General features: G+C 32.7%; 1 protein-coding gene across 7 annotated transcripts in view; it reads left to right on the top strand.

The window, feature by feature from the left end:
• The window catches only part of LOC122633572 (polypyrimidine tract-binding protein 1), a 305,402-nt gene that overhangs the window by 34,232 nt on the left and 249,707 nt on the right, over positions 1 to 21,463 (top strand). The window contains exon 1 of one of the 7 annotated variants that reach the window (XM_043821588.1): positions 4,986 to 5,082. The exons of the other annotated variants lie outside the window; for them this stretch is intronic. The gene's annotated coding sequence lies outside the window, so the exon portion shown is untranslated. Of the gene's footprint in view, positions 1 to 4,985; positions 5,083 to 21,463 lie in introns of those variants that run through there. 7 annotated transcript variants of the gene reach the window in all.

Below are 21,463 nucleotides of genomic sequence, written 5' to 3'. Positions count from 1 at the left end.
GAGAGAAATAGAGATGGAGAAAGAGGTAATGTGATTACAGTGCATAAAATAGTTATAAATTGCATTATGCGATTGCACGAACACGTGCATTTAGGTCGGTACAACACGATATTGCATTTTCTCAGCTTGTACTTACCTTCTGGAGATCAAGACGAGTTCTACCTTATCCTCGAATGGCTAAGAGTGTAGTTTTTTAAATGGTACAGAAAGAGACAGAGAGAAGGAGAGAGAGAGAAAGAGAAAGAGAAAGAGAAACAGAAAAAGAGAAAGAGAAAGAGAGAAGATTAAGTGACTTTAAAAGCGAGTAGAGATCTTGTCGAGATTTCTTCTCGTAGCAGCGCGTACTCTTGAAAGAAAGAAATTAGAAAAAAGAACGAAAAAAAAAGAAAAGAAAAGAAAAGAAAAAGAAAAAAATAATGAAGACTTTGAAGTTCGTAATAGCAATGAATAAGAAAACGTTTCTTCTTCTTCTTCTTCTTCTTCTTCTTTTTCTTTTTTTTCTTCGCAAAGAGCAAAACGAAACGAGACAAAGCAAAGAGCTCTCTCTCCTCTCTTTCTCTCTTATCTTAATATTTAAATTTTTACAAAATTATACCGTAGGTTTCTTTATTTCCTTTCAAAAAAAAAAAAAAAAAAAAAACTTTTCCATTTGGCAATTATTCGAAATACATTTCGTATTACACGATTTCCTTTTAATCATTTATAATCTATTCATTCATTCGTGTCTGTAATGAAAATGCAAAAAAAAAAAAAAAAGAAAAGAAAAGAAAAGAAAAGACGATAAAATAAAATAAAGTGATTTAACGCGAAAGTTATGATATTATTCTTACGTCTATTGTATTATTGCACGCTCTAAGGATTTAGATTTATTACTTGTATCAGTATTCTATATTACTATCATTAATTATACTATACTAACAGTGGATATAATGTAAAAAGAAAAAAAAATGAAAAAAAAAAGGAAGATAAAAGAACCTGAAGAAGTTATAAAGTAACAACGAACGCGTGCAAATTTTTACGATATATATTTATATTATAAACATTCCATTTTTATTTATTTCAATTTTCTTTTCTTTTCTTTGTAAGATTCCTCGGCTTTGTGCATCGAATTGTCGCATACAATGGATTACACATTTTTAATTACCCTAAGTTAAAAGCAATTAATCCACAATGTCATATCAATTACATATGATATATACGTCCATTGAGAGATAGATCTTATCTGACAGGAATTGTTTCATCGATTTAGATAAGAAATAACGGATAATGGCGATTAGGAAGTAATAAGCGATTAATGGTCGATAGTGGAAAAATATTTTTTTATGGAGTAAATTAAGATACAAAAAAAATAGGGGGAGTGAGAGAGAGAGAGAGAGAGAGAGAGACCCATTCATGAATAAATTGAAAGTTCATCGAGTTGGCTGATGTACGGGTGGAGTTAGGGCTAGTGGGGATATAACGGTGAGGAGGGGGAAGAGGGAAGGGGAAGGGTAACAAGAGGGTGCCGCGAAAAGCCTGACCGTTATCTCATTAGTATGTAAATTTTGCTGGCAAGCTTACGTTACCCTCTCCATATAAACCCCCTCTCTTCTCCCTCTCTCTCTCTCTCTCTCTCTCTCTTTCGTCTTGGTTCGACCTTAATTTTCTCACTCGAAAGAGAGAGAAAGAGAGAGAGAGAGAGAGAGAGAGAGATTCACCTTGGTAGACGCGCAAGAGAACGTTCGTTCAATCCTATCTCTCTACTACGCTTGAATTTCTGCCGAGTCGTTTGCTTTCCTGATCCTTATGTCAGCATCTCTCTCTCTCTTTCTCTCGCTCGCTCACTCACTCACTCTCTCACTCTTTCCAACATTACCGTTTCCTCCTTGCTTCTCAACCTCCAACCTCCTCTTCGGATATCTATTACAGAATTGCGTAGAGTCCTGCGACGAGAAGAGATTCACGCACAAGATACGAAGAGACCTTCCGACGATCCTTACTATTACTTTCTACCTAACTTCTACCCCCTCCATCCCTTCACCCCTTCGCCATTCCACTTCAGTTCACTCTACTCCACTTCACTTCTTTGTCGTTCTATCCTTTTTCTCTTCTCTCTCTCTCTCTCTCTCTCTCTCTCTCTCTCTCTCTTTCTCTTTTTCTCTTTTTCTATCTATTTATCTATCTTTTCCTTCCGTACAAAGCGGATATATTCGATGGAACATTTTTCGTATTTAAAAATAAATGTAAAAAGATAGTCGAATCGTTTAGATCCTTTCTTTCCTTCGTTTTATTATCCTTTTTTCTCCTTTCCTTTTTTTTTTTTTTTTTTTTTTGAAACGTTGATACTCTTTTTCTCTATCGATCTTTTTTTTCCATCCAATCTTTTCATCGCCATAATCCATTCTTTCAATCTTCTCTATCGTATCTTCTCAAATGCGATAGTTATTCGATTCGATGTTTGATAAATTTAAACTAGAAAAAAAAAAAAAGAAATTAATAATTAACAATAATAATAATAATATTAAAAATAGTAATAGAAATGAGAGTTCGATCGATCGAAGATCGGATTGTATGGATCAGAAATTTCTTGATATCCTTCTTTCTTTTCTTTTCTTTTCTTTTCTTTTTTTTTTTTTTACATCGACGATTGTTCCTTTATTGGTCCAGCAGTTTTTGTCCCTCTTTCTCCTTCTCTCTTCGTCTTCTTATTCTTTTCCTCTTCTTCCTTTCCCCACTCCTTCTCTTCTCTTAGAAATTTTCTCTCGCCTTACGGTGCTACGCGGACGGCATAGAAAGTTGAATTATTACTCATTAAGATCCTGTGTCTCGAGAATAAAAGCTGACTTTCTCTTCTGAAGGGACGAACGAAGAGATAGAGGCGTGCTTGGGTAGAGAGTCGTGGTAGATTCGAGATGGGGAGAGAAAGAGAAAGAAAGAAAGAGAGAGAGAGAGAGAGAGAGAGAGAGAGAGAGAGAGAGAGAGAGAGAGAGAGAGTGAGAGAGGAGAGGGGGTACTGGGTTGAGAGGGAGAGGCTGAAGCTAGGCGCGATTATAAATTCGCCAGATAATAGCGGCGTGGTACTTTTAATTAAAAAGCCGAGCTGCTTGCCTGGCCTCGGACGGTCCTCTCTCTCTCTCTCTCTATCTCTCTGTTTCTGTCTCTCTTTCTTTCTCTTTCCTAGCTGCTTTGCCTACACTTGCCTGCTGTCACGAATTACGTTAACACCGAGAGAAACTTATAATACGTTAGTAAGCATTGTAAAATTTAACAAAAAAAAAAAGAAGGAAAGAAAGAAAGAAAGAAAGAAAGAAAGAAAGAAAGAAAGAAAGAAAAGAAGAGGGAAAAGAAAAAAGAAAAAAAAGGAAACGAAAAGAATGAAATTCATCGTCTTTTACCTTCTTTCCTTTTATATATATATATATATATATATATATATATATATATATTAGAGTAAAATAAGCGAGAAACGTGAATAGATTAGGTTTGCATGAAGGATCGTTGCCATTTAAATAAATAAACTAATCAATCAATCAATCAATAATAATAATAATAATATTAATAATAATAATATTAATGTTAATAATTAAAAAGAGAATAAAAGGGGATAAATGTAAAGAACGATCGTAACTCTTTTTCGAGAGATTTGTCGAGAGTAAACCGAGTTAACAAGTTGCTCGAAGTAAAACTTATCCATTGTAGCGAAGCTTACGCACGTGTGCAAAGCTCCGACACGACGACATCTTCGTGTCGTTCTTACTTCTCTCTCTCTCTCTCCTCTCTCTCTCTATCTCTATCTCTATCGTCTTAGAGACTTTCTGTCTCCTTCTATCTATCGTACATCTTCTACTAAGGAAACTCCGAACTGAGAATAGAAGTTGTAGCTTCGACCGAGACAAGTTGGATCGGCAAAGTTCTCTCTCTCTCTCTCTCTCTCTCTCTCTCTCTCTCTCTCTCTTTCTCTTTCTATCTCTCTCTCTCTTTCTCTCTCTTTCATTCTTTTTTGTTTCCTTTTTTGCAGCTTTCGTCGACTTTACTCTCGTTGCGACGAAACGAGCCACGACACTCGTTTTGAATTTATTCTCCTATTCCTTCTCTCCGCTTGTCTTTGTCTTCCTTATTATATATAATAACCTATTTTCTTTTTATTTATTTTTTGGGTCAAATGTTCTTAGACGGACCGAAATTTTCTTAAGTGAGCCAAAAGTATTACTAAGTGTCGCCCCCCTTTATTTTCTTTAATTCATTCTTTTTCGCGAGACTTTTTAAGATATTTTCTTTCTTCCTTTTTTTTTTTTCTTTCTTTTTTTCTAAGTGCAGATTTCAGAATTGCAAGTCTAGGAATTTTTTTTACAATGACAAAAAATAAAAGAATGAAAAGAATGTGAAGCATAGACAATCACGAAAATAAAGGATTTGATTTTTAGGAACTTTTGGCCCATCCACTCTACAAATTATATATATGTGTATTATAATTTTTATATTATATAATCATGTGCGATTTATTAAACAAAACTAATAAGTGTGTTATTTAATATATCATTAATTTTAATCATATCCAAAGAGATATACATATATACATATTAACTAATAAATTATAAATACGATACATTATTTATTATATCGTTATAGACAGGGGGAAAAGAAAACAATTAGCTTATTTGTTGCTCTTACTATACGTGTAAATATCTCGAAAAAGGTCATATGATGTATCGGTATTAAGTAAAAGAATGATGAATGAAATGATGTCAAAATGATGTATGGCCCAAGTTAATTTTCTTGTGAAAATAATTTTGTTTTTTATTTAACAATTAGTCAAACTTCATAGTTCTTTTTTCACACACACATACACTCACACACATCTTTCTCAACAATGCCGATAAAACCTGTCTTTCGTACGGATAGAATAAGCACCTGTTACGCGTGTGTACAACCCCTTAACTCATCTTCCTATTCTCAATGAACACATTGAAATAATCCTTTAAGCTAATCTTCCACGTATTGTTTTCTTGTTGCAGGTGAGTCCTCCATTTCGAATCGTCGAAGTGTTAAATCTTGTTTAATTCGACCTATCGGATGATAAATCGAAAAGAAAGTATATTCTGAGTGAGTATGTCGTTAGAAATTATTATTATTATTATTATTATTTTTTTTTTTTCTTAAATTCGTCTAATTTATTTTTTCTCTTTTTTTATTTAATTAATTTTTCTATAACGATTGTTTTTTAATCGATTTTGAATCTACGTCATTAACATATTATCTTTTATCTTGAACATTTATTTTGAAAAATTTGAAAATAAACCGTACTTCTCCAAGCTCGATGATAACGAACTAGCTTATCGATAGTTACATAAATGCAGAACGAACCGAGAAGAGTTTAGTCTCTAATCTATTTTTTCTTTTCTTTTTTTTTCTTTTATCCTCCTATATATCGTTAAAAAAAAAAAAAACTTTCTAGACTCATAGTTCGGTTTAAAAAAGAATAATCGGTTTGTAATAATTGACCTATGCAACTTTTGGCCCCGTCCTGTATAAAGTAAAAACTCGTAGACGAAAAGTTTAAAAATATTTCGAAATTTTAAGATTACTGTTACGTAAGATTCGCAATTATGATCTTTCTGAAATGTTTAAGTAAGATAATGATATAACAGAGACAGAGAAAAAGAGAGAGAGAGAGAGAGATTGTCTATCTCTTTCTCACTAGTATATACACATCGCGAAACGCACACACATTTAACAGACGCATATACGTAAAGAGACACGTGTCTACTTTAAGAAGAATGAATGATAGTCCGTCGAGACATAGTTAAACGGTCCGTGACTATTTATCGTCCTATTCCAAGACTTCGATATTTTTAACAAACTCGTCGACAGGAGCTCGTTAACACGATATTCGTCTCTCGGATTACGTCTTTATTCTAGATGCCTCGACGCTTAGAACCGTGACTCGGTGCTTAGAAGGAACGATTTATCTCTTTACTTTGTCTCTCCCCACCTTTCTCTCGATTATGTTAAATTTTGTATCTCTCTAAAGATTAAAAAAAAAAAGGGGGGGGGGGGAAAGAAAGAAATATCTGTTAGACCGAGATATTGAAATTTTTATAGGGAGTTTCGTGTTTTCGCGAGTAGTAGTATAGTTTCGTTCTCGTTGAATGAAATTGAAAAATAAGAAGAAAAAAATTAAAAAAAAAAGAAAAAAGAAAAAAAATTGCAGTTACTATAAAAAGGAAAATAGTATCGTTTTTCCAAATCGCCAAAAGGTCTCATCTTGATACATATCTGATTTACAGTCTTATATAATTTAGGGTAGTAATCAACGATAACAAATATATCCTCGACAAATCTAAACTTAATTGCAATCCAATTTCTAATTAGTCGTGTCTGATTTCTAATCAATACAAATTCATAAATAATTTTGTAATCAGTTTGACTGACGAGAGAGAAAGAGAAAGAGAGGGAGAGAGAGAGAGAGAGAGAGAGAGAGAGAGAGAGAAAGAGAGAGAGAGAGAGAGAGAGAGGAACACCGTACGAAGGAAAATATACTACTCGTCGTAATTATTGAAATTTGATAGCAATCATGTATCAATCTCGCTCGATCTAATTTCTCGATCGTTTCGCGATTTGGCAATGAACGATTTGAAGAATTATCGAGAACGAACGATATAATATAATTGGATGGATAGAAAAAAATGCAATTTAAAAGAAGAACAAAAAAAACAGAGAATCAGTCGGGGCACCGTAGTAGGTGTTTGAGAAGGGCAGTCCGTGCGATTGGGAAATCGATGGGGTCGTGTCGAGAGCAGCAGAACAGTAGTGGTGGTGATGGTGGTGATAGTAGTGGTTGGTGGTTGTAGTAGTCGCAAAATTCTAAATAACTAATCGCACCCTTGGGTACATCGTATTCGCGCTGTATTTGCTCGGGTTTGCTCGGAACGAAAATCCGAAGCCGAAGTCGAAGCCGAAGCAGAAGCCGAAGCCGCCGGCTTTACGCCATTACGCATTTACAAAAACGAAATTGCATTTCTGAATCAGTGTACTTGCAAGCTTTCACAATGATTTATTTATCAGAATGATCCGAGTATTCTTCTTTCTAATTGGATTTTTGTTTCTTTTTTCATCCCTCGAAAACTCGACCGACCGTGTTTTATTCTCTCTACAACGTAATTAATAAAAAAGAATATAAATAAATAAAAAGAAAAAATGTATATATATATGTGTGAAAAGAAAGGAAATTATATACACGTAAAATTTTAAATATAAATCGTATATCATATCTTTGTTAAGTATGGTAATTGTTGTGTGTGTGTGTGTGTGTGTGTGTGTATATATATATATATATCGCACGTGTTCTAAAAAAATAAACATTTTATATAATGTGCAATTGTAATGCAACTTAACGTGTTTTAAGTATAATATAAAATATTATAGTATTTTATGTACTACACTTTTTATTTAGTAAAGTATATAATTATAGCTATGTAAAATTAATATAATTGTACAGCTTTTAGTATAACGTATACCGATATAAATCGTGCGTTATATAATTTCTGTTTATTACAAACACGAACACACGTCAGTGATTCCTGTGTGACAACTTATATTCTAGATAAAAACGTTTAAAACAAAATATCTTTTTCCATTCATTCGTTACACTCGTCTATTAAAAAAACGTATACCGCTCGAAAACAAAATCAAACAGAGTATATGTTCGTAGGAACTATTTCTTTTTCCTTTTTTTTTTTTTATTATTATTATTTTTATAATGCATTTTATTGTTTCGATACGCTAAAATATTTCTTCATATATTCTGGGACATCGTCTCTATACATCGTGTTCTTCTTTGTAATTCGAATTTTTCATTAAAATTTGATCCTCTATAATTCAATTTTTTATCCTCCACTCTACAAAAAGAGAAAAAAAAAATATATAACACAATTTCAAACTTATAATTTATACTGGTATATAACATATAACTATACATACTAGTTTTAAATTCTAAATCGAATTATTGATCTTTCGATGTGAACGAACAATTAACGCGAAGTATCTATTGTAACTTTATAAACTAAGATTTCAAAAAAAGAAATATATATATATATATATATATACTCACACGTATATGTATTAATATAATACATGTGACTTTGAAGTTATATTGCGTTACAGAGGATTCAAGTATCGTAAAGATATAAAAAGTAGAAATTAAAAAAAAAAAAAAAAGAGAAAATTATAAAATAATATAAAGATAAAAGAAAGAAATACAAGGAAAGGCGGCACGGCAATTAAACTTTTTCTCGCGTTATTACATTCTACACGTAAAAGTTCAGTCCGCACGAATAAGTCCAATTTCTAGCGTTAGCCAGTAAAACGAACGAAATTGTTTTTGAGGAACGAATTTACCGTCCGTTTATTCGAATTAAATCTTATTTCGCGGAAACATTGTTATATTCCCTTTCTCTCTTTCTCTCTCTCTCTTTTTCTCTTTGCTCTATTTTTTTCTTTCTTTCTGTTTTTTTCTTTTAAGCTGTTCCTCTTTCAGTTTTCTGTTTACAATATATCTGAAAAAAAAAAAAAAAAATAAGAACAAAAAAATCCATAACGATAGTTTTAAGAAAAGATTGTGATATTTGAAAATGTATAGAAAATTTTCGATTATTTATTTATTAATTTTTTTGTTCTCTTTCCTTCTTTTTTCTCCTTTTTTTTTTTTTTTTTAAATAATTACGCACAATCGTATCAAAGTTCATACCGCATAGATTCCAAAAGATCACAATGTTAAAAATTGTTAAAACGTTTTAATCAAATTTTAATCAAGATTAATGTAGAAGAAAATATATCGTAAGGAAAAAATATAAATTGAAAAGAAATATTACATATATAAATAAATGCATACGAATGAGAGACTATACCGTACTTTAATAAATAACCAAGGTACCAACACACAAGGACAGACATACGTAAATTAGATTATATTAAAATAAATAGATAGGGAATTATCAGAAATAATTGTAATTGAAATTGATCGAACCAAATTAATAAATTATTATGAAAGATTCGTCGAAGGGTAGTTTTGTCGTAGTTGGGAAAATAAAAAATAGAAATAAAAAAAAAAAAAAAAAGGAAAAAGAAAAGAAAAACCAAGCAGTTAATCACTTGTCGGGAAGTTGATATATCAGGTGGATGATTCATCGACGTGTAAAAATTCGTATAGTCGTAGATTCGTACGCGGAAACAATTTTACGGGAAATTAGCGGCAACGAGATACGTATTGCCCTCGCAAAACGTATCGCGAATTTATTCTCGAGGGGTGCGTTCGTCGCGTCGATTCGATCATCGTCGAGAGAAGAGAGAAAGAGAGAGAAAAAGAAAGAAAGAAAGAAAGATTCATTTTCTCGTTTGGAATGATTAAAATTGATGGTATTGAACTCGTTGAAAATTTCGTGCGTCAAACTTGCCACTCTAATGTATCAAAAAACATAATAATTATACGAAACAAATATCAATTTGTCAAACAATTATTTTTACTACGATGTATCTTTCGTGACGGTGTGATATTGCATTCTTTAAAAAAAAAATGTTTTTCGTAGGTTTAATAACATTGAAAAAAATAATCGCGTATCTACATATCGTATATCATATAATTCTATATTTGCTATTATAATTATTATAAATATAAATCTCAAAATCCTTCGCGATCACACACACAAATATATATATATATATATATATATATATATATATATACACACACACATGAGAAATTATTATTTAAAAATTATATAAAATTGAAATTTCTTCAAACACATTTCACTCTCGGAGAGATTTTCGATGTCAATCACATTCTCATGAACTAATAATCAAGACGATTATATATAATAAAACGTATATCATAAATAATACATATATAATACATCAAGTGAGAAAATATGAAAAATAGTATCTGAAGATAAAAATTTGCATTGGTTTAAAATAAGCATGGAAAGAAGTAAGTAAGCAAGTAAACGAGAAGGAAGGAAGGAAGGAAGGCCTCAATTTTCGGGAAGAGAAAACGTAGAGAGAAAGAGGGATGATGATATAGGTCGGTGTAATGGTGAAGCTTGGGATACTGAGAAGAAGATGCTAGGATGCTGTGCAGTATAGTAGTAGCAGTAGCAATTGCAATACTAGCAGTCGTAGCAGTCGTACAAGTAATAGCAGTAGCAGTAGTTGTAGTTGTAGTTGTAGTTGTAGTACAGAAGGTTGTGGGAAGGAAGGGACGGGAAGGGAATCTGAGATTAGAGCACGAAGCTTCGTGTCGAGGAGGATTCGAGGAAATCGCAAAGCCCTTATAAAGCCACGGACGCGGGCATAGCACGGAAACGTATTATTTTCGTGTCGGTAACGAATCCGTAGAAATTAATTGTAACGCCTGACTCGCTTCGGTATGGCACGACACATAAGGATTTACGCGAGATATAGAGTATATGTGTGATGTATATGTGTATGTATGTATATATGTATGTGTACTTACGTACGTTTGTATATAAGAGATGAGAGAAAGAGAAGGAAGAAAAAAAAAAAAAGATAGAAGTAAAAAGAAAGTTGTTCTTCCGAGGAATACTCTCCGTGTCTCGAAAGAGAAACTAGATCTCTAATTGAAAGAATTTTTTTAGGATGAGGAATGAAGTAAAATAAATAAATAAAGAGATAATAAATAATAGAAGAGAAATTAAAAAAAGTAAAGTAAAGTAAAATAAAATAAAATAGGGAAGACAATTTCCGATCGGAATTTTCGTCAGGAGTTAAAAAGATATTTGGGATGAATGAGGAAACAGTATTAGTGTAGTAACAAAGTGTCATCGTTGTAATTATTATCACCATCATCATTATCACTACTACCGTCGTCGTCATCATCATCATTATCGTTATCATTATCATCGTCGGATAATCTCGTAATTCGAGATTAATTTCGTAATGTGGATTACTCGTTCGTAAATGATATCTATCTATCGATCTATTCATTTATTTCTCTTTCTCTCTCTCTCTCTCTCTCTCTCTCACACACACACACACACACGTATGCACGCAGGAAATACATACTCTGTCACACTGTCTCTTTCTTTCGATGTATTCGTTGCTTTTACCAAGCTCGATTATATTACCAACAGTACCACCACCACCACCACCACCCACCCATCCTTAACCTCCTACTTCTCGTTTTTCTCTTTCCCCTCTATATGAAATGAAATATCGTTGCGGACGGCAAGAGAATGCGAAATAAAAAAAAGGACAGAAAAAGAAAAAAGAAGAAAAAATAGAGGAAAAAAATTAGCATTGCTCGTGCAGATGCTTTTGCAAAAAGCAATTAAAAAACGTGGCTCTCGCTCTCTTCGACGAGTCTGCCCTCTTTCCACGTTCACCTCCACCCTTTAACCCACCCTTCATTCATCCCTTAGCTTCGGGCGACTCGTTTCTCGAACGTTCATATTCGATGGGGTTACGTTGCATCGTAGATAAAAAAAAAAAAAAAATAAAGAAAAGAGGAAAAAATCTCCGCCTTTTAAGGGAATAATTGAGCAAATAATTTGTTTCGATTGAATAAAACGATAAAGTCGTAGAAGTGATAATTTAATGGATTATCACTGCGTTACTGATATCGAACTTTGATATTCGATTCGATTCGATTAATCTTTTTTTTTTGTATCGTATTTTTTCCATAGGACAAAAAATATATATATCGCTTTTTTGTGGTATAATCCGTCGCTTTTAGATTGGAAAAAAAAAAGAAGAAAAAGAAAAAGGTCGCCTTGATAAAGAACGATTAAAAAATAATTTTATTGGAGTCATTGTTTTGAAACGCGTAGTATATCTTTCTTTTTCGAAAAGTTTATTAATGAGAAACGTAGCCAAAGTCAATTCTTTCTGGTATCGAAAATAACAAATATCGTTATTCGATAAATATGAAAATTCTTTTTTTTTTTTCCATTACATCAAGTATTTAATTGTCGCGTTCGTTATGGCCTATATGGAATATTAAATCTTTAAATTTTGACCCTTCGCAGAATAATGATTTCTCGTCACTGAGATAATTAACCGAATGATTTGTCTTTATTAAATAACGATGACGATAATTATAACTATAACGAGAATAATGAACGAATTAATCGATTTGTATACAAAACGAAGATATATATTTGTATTATGTAATAAATTTAATTTCATATCTCGCGATCGCCGTATCATTTTTATTTCCATATTTGCGATTGATATATAATCGAATTTTATTTGATGCATTTCTCAATTCGTCATTTACAATGAATAATTTAAGCGAGGAAAATATATACACAGGCGCATATGCACACACATATACATTGTGCATAATTGATTTATCTTGAAAGGATTGTACCTGACAAATTCGTAACATCTCCGAATCCCGTTTGAGAATGTTAAATCTCGTTTGTGGGTATATTGTAATGGATACTTAAAAATAAATGAAGAAACAATATGAAAATAAAGAAGAAACAAAAATCGCAATTACTTCATAGAATAATAATTGATGAAAGATATTATAGAATAATAGTACATCTATTATACAATAGATAATATAAAATAATATTTATATATTTTATAAAAAGACAATAGTTGCAAAATGCAAAGTGAAAATGCAAAATGGAAGATCGCGCCTAGTCGATCGAGCCGTTAAAACATAACAAAACAAAACAAAACAAAAAGAAATGAAAAAAAAGGAAAAAAAAAATAGAAAGAGAAAAACTGAGGAATGGAGAGGGAGATAAATCGGATACTTAAATGAAAGTAAAAAAAAAAAAGAGAAAGAAAATGCGGACGGAAATTCGGAAAGTGAACGATCGATTTCACACATATATGGGATGAAACGAGAGTAACTTTGGTGACGTTGCTCATGTTGTCACCGAAAAAATGTCGTTTTTGGTCGACGCCTTTGGAACGTTCTCGGGCGTTTGGGTTAGAGGGTGGAGGTTGGAGGGTGGAAGGTTGTGGGTAGTTGAGGGAAAGGGGTAGGTGGGTGTGTTGAGGGAGGATGAGAAAAGAGGGGGTGCGCAGCACGTATACGCGCGTGTTCATCCGACGGTAGCGAGCCCGTAGCCATAACTTCGTTTCCATGGGAATTGTTTGGCAACAGGTGGGGAAAATTTCCAGGCAACGACACGACACTGCCAACGCACTACTACAACTAACCCTCTCTTTTACTACTACTAAACTACTACTACTACTACTACTACTACTACTACTACTACTACTACTACTACTACTACTACTATTGTTGCTACTACTACTATTACTGAAACATGAGCGTCCCTTCTGTCGTTCTACGGGAACGACGCAATTTCGTTTACCACTATGCTTCTTTTTCTTTCTTTTTTTCTTTCTGTGTCTTCTGTCTATCTTTTTTATTCTGTCTGTCTGTCTGTCTGTCTGTCTGTCTATGTATTTGTCTCTTTCCTTTCAATTTTTTTCTTTCATCATCGTCGCTCTTCGAATCTCTTCATTGATTTAAACGACGTTTGAAATAATCGATTAATCGATTAATTGTGTTATAAATATAATAATCGATATTGCACTTCTAGATTATTGTCCGATTATGTTTCAACATTCGATTATGTCGAGCGTATATGTTAGTAGAATGATCGAGCTCGTGAAACAATTGGATAATTATCCATTCAATATTGTTATTGTTATTGTTATAGTTAGTTATTTTATCAGGACCAATTAATTTGTAACACGCTCGTTGCTATTTCATATTCTTCATTTAATCAAGATAGTTTTTCTCTCTCTCTCTCTCTCTCTCTCTCGTCCTTTCTTTTTTTTTTTTAATTTCGGAATTAAATCAACTGATTTATTTAGCGGATGGATAGAAAATCCATATTTTTTTTCTCTTCTCTTTCTCTTTCTTTCGAGTCGTATACGCACACAAGCTTCAAAATTTTTTATCAATCTTTCTGTAGAAAGCTTTTCGATGTACGGAATATTGCTTTTTTTTCTGTTTCTTTTTTTTTCTTTTTTTATTACGTTATTTCAAACGTAGAGATTTTAATTAGAGACACTATCCTTCTTATTTCTCTGATCACATCGAAGATCATCGAAGAAAGAGGGGATAGGGGGTAGATGGTGGTTGGTTGGTTGGTTGGTTGGTTGGTTTAGAGGGTTGGTCGTAGCTGTTATGACAGTGGCACCCTGCTCGGAGTGCAATTTATCGAAAGCTACGGGAGTCGTTTGAGTTTTAAAAGGGGTGCCCTTTCGCAAAAGCTTCTATGCTTTCTCGCCTCCCTTATCTGTCTATCTTCTTTGTATATTTGCAACGATTTATATTTTTTAATTAGCATCGAGAGAATGATAGACAGATAGAGTGAGAGAGGAGAGGGAAGAGAAGAACATACAGTAATCTGCTTAGAATTAGAATTATTAATGTTCGATTAAATTATTCTCTACTTAAAAATCGATTAGAAAATCATTATCTTTCGATTACTTTTTTATTACTTTTGTATTCGTTATTATTACAATACGTTAGAATATATTACTAATTTATTTTATTCTATTCTCTATAATTTTATTCTAAGATTTTTTTTTTGCCACGAAAGGAAAAAAGAAAAAATCAAAATAGAAAATAAAAAATACGTAAGCATACACGTTGTTTATAGATATTATGCGAAAGTGAAAAAAGAAATATTCAGAAGAAATAGTTTGAGATTGCTGTGTATGTGTGACATTTGTTGATTTATCGAAATTAAGGATCTAAATCTTTCGATAATTGAACATTTGTCTTTGACCGTGAGAACAAAATAAAGAATCACCTTGAGTAAAAGAGAGATCGTATGTGTGTTGTATGTGTGTGTTATATCAACCTGTGTGCACTTTATCGTACGAAAGACGGCAGATGTGTTGCGGGTTAGTCTTAATAATTTACAGCTACAAGACACACGTTACTGTGTTATTGCCTCATAAAGAAGCCTTGGGCTTTTGGTACTAGAAAAGCTTTTCCATCGTCTCTATCTCTCTCTATCTCTCTCTATCTCTCTTTCGTGCTCTCTATCTCTATCTCTCTTCTTCTATCTTTCTCTATCTTTCTCTATTACTCGATGTTACACATCGTCGTCCGTGTTTAACCATTTGAAATTAAATTAAAATAAGCTTTATATATTTTGCTCTCTTCCGTTATTACTTTTATTTTATTACACATTTTCTCCATTAGTTGAATTAAATATTATAATATAATAATAGATGAGTATTATGGGTATGTGTATAGGTTTATATACACCATATTATTTAAATAGTAACATATTCTATATATTCTCGTATACAAACGATTGTGTACGCTATTAATTAATAACATATTGTTATATCGAATTTTTTAAAAAAATTAAAACTCATTTAAACGCGCTCGTATTTAAATCCTACCACGTTACGTGTCTCTACGTATATACGCGCGTCTAATACAAAAATATATTTGTAGAAAAATTATAATCAAACGAAAATATGTTGTAGGAATGATCAACGAATAGATCATAATCGATCGAAGATATTGAAACATTTAAGATCCGTGAAAAAATATAAATCTAATCGGGTAACTTTTTGTTCGACATTTTGAAATTATTCGTAGAAAATTGTAGCATGTGTTAAGAGTGAGTTAGAGAAAGAGAGAGAGAAAGAGAGAGAGAGAGAGAAAGAGATTTCATATTGTCTCGTTCTCAATTTAATGGACCACTTTAAAATGTGCCTTAATATTAAAGTCGGGCGTCGAAAAGCAGCAAGGGAGAGGAAATACCATTTGCTGATACTCCCCCTGTATATATATATATATATATATATATATATCAATTCGTTTATATTCCAAGGACTATGCTATAGAAATTTGCAGATCGTCGTCAATTTTCTAATTTTCTAACACACAGCTGTGTTCTACTTTTCACGTCAATTTGATCATTTTCATTTATTTATTTATTTATTTATTTCTCGATTCTCCATCTTACATAGGTATATACATACATACATAAATACATAAAACAATCCACGAACGAACCGAAGAAAAAAAGAAGGATATTAAAACTTTCAAATCATAATTTCGATCGTTTTAACTTTATTAAAACCGACCTCCATTCATTCCTAACGATCTCAGCTCGATGCGCGTACGTGCGTACGTGCGTATGCGTTTTTGTGTATGTATGTATGCGTGTGTGAGTGTGCGTGTGCGTCTCTATGTATCTATATATATATATATATATATATGTATTTTCGAGCAAGCGACAAATACAAATTAATTAATAACGTTCATAAACCGTATAGTAGAGTACGGTAGGAGTAGCTTTAACGGCTTCGCCAAAGCAGGGTTAGTTAATACCCATTAAATTATCTCCGGTACTTACGCAAAGATCATTAATTTATCCTACGTCGTATTGCTCGGCTATATAGGATCACTACACACATGTATATGTACATGTATGTATAGGCTCGGCTATGTAGTGCCACACACACATACACACACACACACAGAGCCTGTAGGGAGAAGTACAAATATTCCTAACAATTTTCATGGAAACATACACGGGGAATTTCTCTTAGCTTAGTTAGAAATTACTCTTAAGATTTTTAAATATATTTATAATCTTTACGAAAACGTTTTGTGAATAATTTCCGATATCTCCTGTGCTAAGAATGACTATGTAATGCTAGAGAAAGAGAGAAAGAGAGAGAGAGAGAGAGAAAATAGAATATATAAAAATGGCCAAGAGATTAATATCCTTTTAAAACGAGATCGTCATTTTCAAAATTACGGGAAAAGATGCGACGTTAGGAAAAAATTACGTGTATTTTAAGAAACTAATGGATACGCTTTTAATTCGTCGTCCGTTAAAATTCCGTAATATTCCGTCTCTCTCTCTCTCTTTTTTTTTTTTTTTTCTATCTCTTTCGTTTCTTGATCATTATCGGTATCGTACTTCTTATTACATAGTTAAGAGAAATAGAGACGCGGAATTATATGTAACATAGAAATATAGAGAAAAAATACACACACACAAAGTGACCGAAAGACAGAGAGAGAGTGGTCTTTCCTTTGAAACGAAAGTTCGCGTCATTTTAAAACGTAAGCAAAAGATGTGATGCTACGAAAAAGGTATGCGTATCTAAAAAAGAAAGAAAGGAAAAGAAAAAGAAAAAGAAAAGAAAAGAAAAGAAAAGAAAAGAGAAGAGAAGGAAGAAGAAAGATAAAAGAAAAAAATATCTAATGGATTGGCTCTTAATTCGTCGCCCGTTGAAATTGTAATTCTCTCTTTCTCTCTCTCTCTCTCCCTCTCCCTCACCCTCTCACCCTCTGTCTCTCTTTCTCACTACTTTGGATTAAACTTGCAACGGTCGCGGCACTTCTGATGAACTGAAATGCAAAGAAGAAGCAGCAGCATACGAAGAGTTTGAGAAAGAGGAAAAAAGGACCCCTTGTTGGAGGTGAGGAGACGAATGAGAGAGAAAGAAAGATAGAGAAAGAGAGAGAGAGAGAGAGAGAGAGATAGAGAGATAGATAGACAGATAGATAGAGACAGACAGATAGACAGAACGAGAGAAAGAGAGAGAGAGAGAGAGAGAGAGAGAGAGAGAGAGAGAGAGAGAGAGAGAGAGAGAAAGAGTGTGGTGGTGGAAGTGGGGGTGGGGAAAGAGAAGAGTACTTTTTTAATTTGTTCGGACGAGGGAGCTTTTTAAAGCGATTGCACGAGCGCTTTTGCAGATTGACTTCCACTTTACGGGAAGTTCTCAGATATACAGAAATAAGAAACGTCTTCTACTTCCTTTTCCTAAAGGTACGTTACATTACTACCCAGTTTGAGTTGAAGTGAGATGGAGATATAGATATAGAAACAGATACAGATGGAGATAGAGATACAGATAGAGATAGAGATAGAGATAGAGATAGAAGTAGAGATGGAGAAAGAGAGAGAGAGAGAGAGAGAGAGAGAGAAGTTTTCCATCGTTCCTTTCACCTGAGGCTACGTTTTCCTCTTACACACCGCTAGTACCACCTGTAATTACTCCGATTCTTGTCTCGTTTGCACTCAACGTTCTGAAGCGCAACGTCCTGTTGCTTCTTCAAGGAGTAGTTTTACTACGTACAATTAAGAGATTGCAAAATGTGTGGAGTTTTTAGTTTCCTTCCTTCTTTCTTTCTTTCTTTTTTTCTTTGTAACATTTCTTTGTTTGTTTGTTTGTTTGTTTTTCTTTATTTGTCTTTCCTTGTTTCTACGTTTCTTTCTTTCTTTTCCTTTTTTTCTTTGTTTCTTTTTTTTCTTTCTGTCATTGATACTCCTATCTTTGAAATTTGCGTTTTATTAAAACTAGTTGTACGTACGATCGTTCGATATAAATCGAGTTCACGTTTCGGCGGCGCTCTTTTCGACAAAAAAAAAAAAAAAAGAAAGAAAGAAAAAAAGAGGAAAAGAAATTTGATATCACGAGATTTATGATTACTTTTGGCAACCGGAGAGAGTTTTTGTTATGTCAGATAGAAATAATAAAAGTGATAGCACGCCGTCGTTTTTGAAATACGTTTTTGTTTGATAACGATGAAGAAAAACGAAATAGGTTTTGAATTGAACGATGTTTTTCATGTTTTTTTTTATTCTTCTTGTTTTTTTTTTTTCTTTTTTCCTTTTTTTTTACAAAAGGAAATTCGGTCGTAGCGCATAAAGATATAAAGATATAAATTACAAAGGTCGGTAAAAAGTGAAGGTTGACGTTTAGATTGTTGCAAGTATACTCGTCGAACAATAGAGATTAATTAGTTAAAAAAAAATTGAGAGAGATCTTAGAATGTCGTATCTCTCGTAGCATCCTGAAAGTAAAAATCTGTTGAAATTTTTACGTTGATAGCAAAAAGAAAAAGAAAAAGAAAAAAAAAAATCTCGTATTTCTTAGTCCTCTCCGTTCGTAATATTTAGATTAATTTATACAAATGATATCTCGTATAGAGATGAAATTAGATGGAGTTAGACGAATTCCTTTTTGAATCCTTAGTCCACTAAGATTTCTTTGAGATTATGATATTCTTCTCGTTTCTTTTCGAATTCAGGCCAATGGAATACTAAAACGAATACTCAAACCAATTTGTTAGATGTAATGAAAAAAGAAGTAGAAAAAGAAAAAGAAAAATAAGAAGAAGAAGAAGAAGAAGAAGTGAGGAGGAATACATTTATCGATTTATCGAATAAGTATAACTCTGATGGTGTGGAATAACTTTTGAATATGATGTTTATGAATGGGAGTTTTCTTACATTCTTTTTTTTTTCTTTCTTTTCGTTTTCTTTTATATATAAGAAATTTTTCTAATAAATATTTGATCAGGAAAGTAATTTTTTCTTTATGATCGAACTTGATCTCTAAACGAATCATCATTTCTGTTTATATATACGTACGTGCATACATACGTATATGCATATATATATATATATATATATATATATATATCGATTTTTAACCGTATATATCGAAAAACGACACATCTCATGGCTTCTAGTCGATCATTAAAATCTCTCTATCTATCTCTATTTCTATCTCTATCTCGAAATGATAACTCGTAAATCAGAGAGTAACTACCAATCGAACATTCATCATATGGATCTATCCAGCCTTTCACGACATAGTAGTAATAGTAACAACAATAACAACAACAACAACAACAACAACAACAGCAACAACAATAATAATAATAATTAAAATGGAAAGCAAATGACGAAGGACGGAAGAGAGAGAAAAAGAGAGAGTGATCCTGGTCGAAGAAAAGAAAAAAAAAAAAATATAATTAGTTCGAAAAAAAAAACGAAAAAAAAGAAGAGAAGGAGAAAATGAAAAAGATAATCGTTATTTCATTATATTACCGTAATATACTGTAATCGAGTATAAGCTATTAATAAGCTTGGTATTTTGAAATTAAATGGACGTAATTGAATCCGTATTTTCGATTAGTATTTAAAGTTGTATATACGGATAAATCGATGTAATATATTGAAGTGAAGTCGTGTAACATGATCTTGAGGGTCGTAAATCGATGATAAACAAGATATCTTTTTTCATTTTCGTTTGATCATATTGCAAATTGAATAAAAATGATTGAATTACAATATATATACTTATTATACTTATATATAAAAAATTAAAAAAATTGTGTGTGTGTGTGTGTGTGTGTGTGTGTAGGATGTACCCGCAGAGACACATACACATTTATCGTTCCATTTTTATAGAAAATAAATGTCCATGATTGTTTTATTTAGCGAACCGTAGAACGATCTCTTTCTCTCTTTTTGTTTTCCTTTCTTTTGTAATCCATTTCCTCTGGATGTTGAATTTGATACGTTGAGTTTCACAAGCTCGTTCGTCCTTCTTGCCTATTTGTTCGTTCGCTGCTTCACTCCTTTCTCTTCGTTTCTTTTTTTCTCGCTCATATCTCTCTCTTTTCCTCTCTCTTTCTTTCTCTATATCTATCTCTATATCTATCTCTATCTCTCTTTATCTATCTCTATTCTCATCCAAGTATTTCACTTTTTCTTCTCTCTCTCTCTCTCTCTCTCCCTCTCATTTTTTTTGTTTTTTTCAAATAAAGTTCCTTCCACGACCTCTCTTCACTGTTTTCTTGTCTTTCATCTATAGTTTTAACCTGTAATACAGCACGCTATCGTAAAAGAGAGAGAGATAGAGATAGAGAGAGAAACTAAGATGTCTCAGCATCCAGCGTTGGTCCATCAAGGATAGTTAACGTACACCAGTTCCCTAATATCACAATATTATATTATAACGTAGTAACCGATCTCTTAATACCATGATATCGTATTATTACAACGTAGAGTAACGTAAGATGATAATAAACGAAGTAACTTGCGGTGCAAAGAAGTAAGCTAGAACCTCCGTTCTGGAAACAAAGAGAGACAGAGAGAGAGAGGAAGAAGGAGAGAGAGTGCGAATGCATACGAACGAGCGAGAGAATGAATGAATGAAAGAGAAAGATCGCGAAAATACTGTTAACGAGCGAGTAATGAAGTTTACGTTGAACGTCGACAAAGATCATGCTCTTCACGATGTTCTAACAACGTCTCTCTCTCTCTCTCTCTCGCTCGCTCTCTCTCTTTCATCCCTCTCTTTCTATCCTTCCTTCTATAGATATGTCTGCAAATAGGCTATAGCTCGCGGCAAGAGACGCGGATACATGTTTCAGAGATGAAATGGAACTTATTACAACACATATACGCGCATAAATGTGTGTATGTGTGTGTATTACAGTCGCGTGTAGACGAAAATAAATTATCATTTGATATCCCTGTATATGCTTTATTTGCGATTTTAATAATACTCAAATTCTACTTGAAAAAAGAAAATTTCATGTATTCGTAAATCGATTATTAAATTTGTCGTGCTTTACGATTATAACAAGTAGTCGAATATTCGTCGTCAATTACTATATCCATATATAGTAATTTTTCTTTTTTCTTTTTTTTTT

The sequence above is a fragment of the Vespula pensylvanica genome, chromosome 12 (assembly GCF_014466175.1).
Source record: "Vespula pensylvanica isolate Volc-1 chromosome 12, ASM1446617v1, whole genome shotgun sequence".
Classification (NCBI taxonomy): domain Eukaryota; kingdom Metazoa; phylum Arthropoda; class Insecta; order Hymenoptera; family Vespidae; genus Vespula; species Vespula pensylvanica.
Note: the sequence above shows the minus strand (reverse complement) of the source record. Positions and strands in the feature narration are given on the sequence as shown.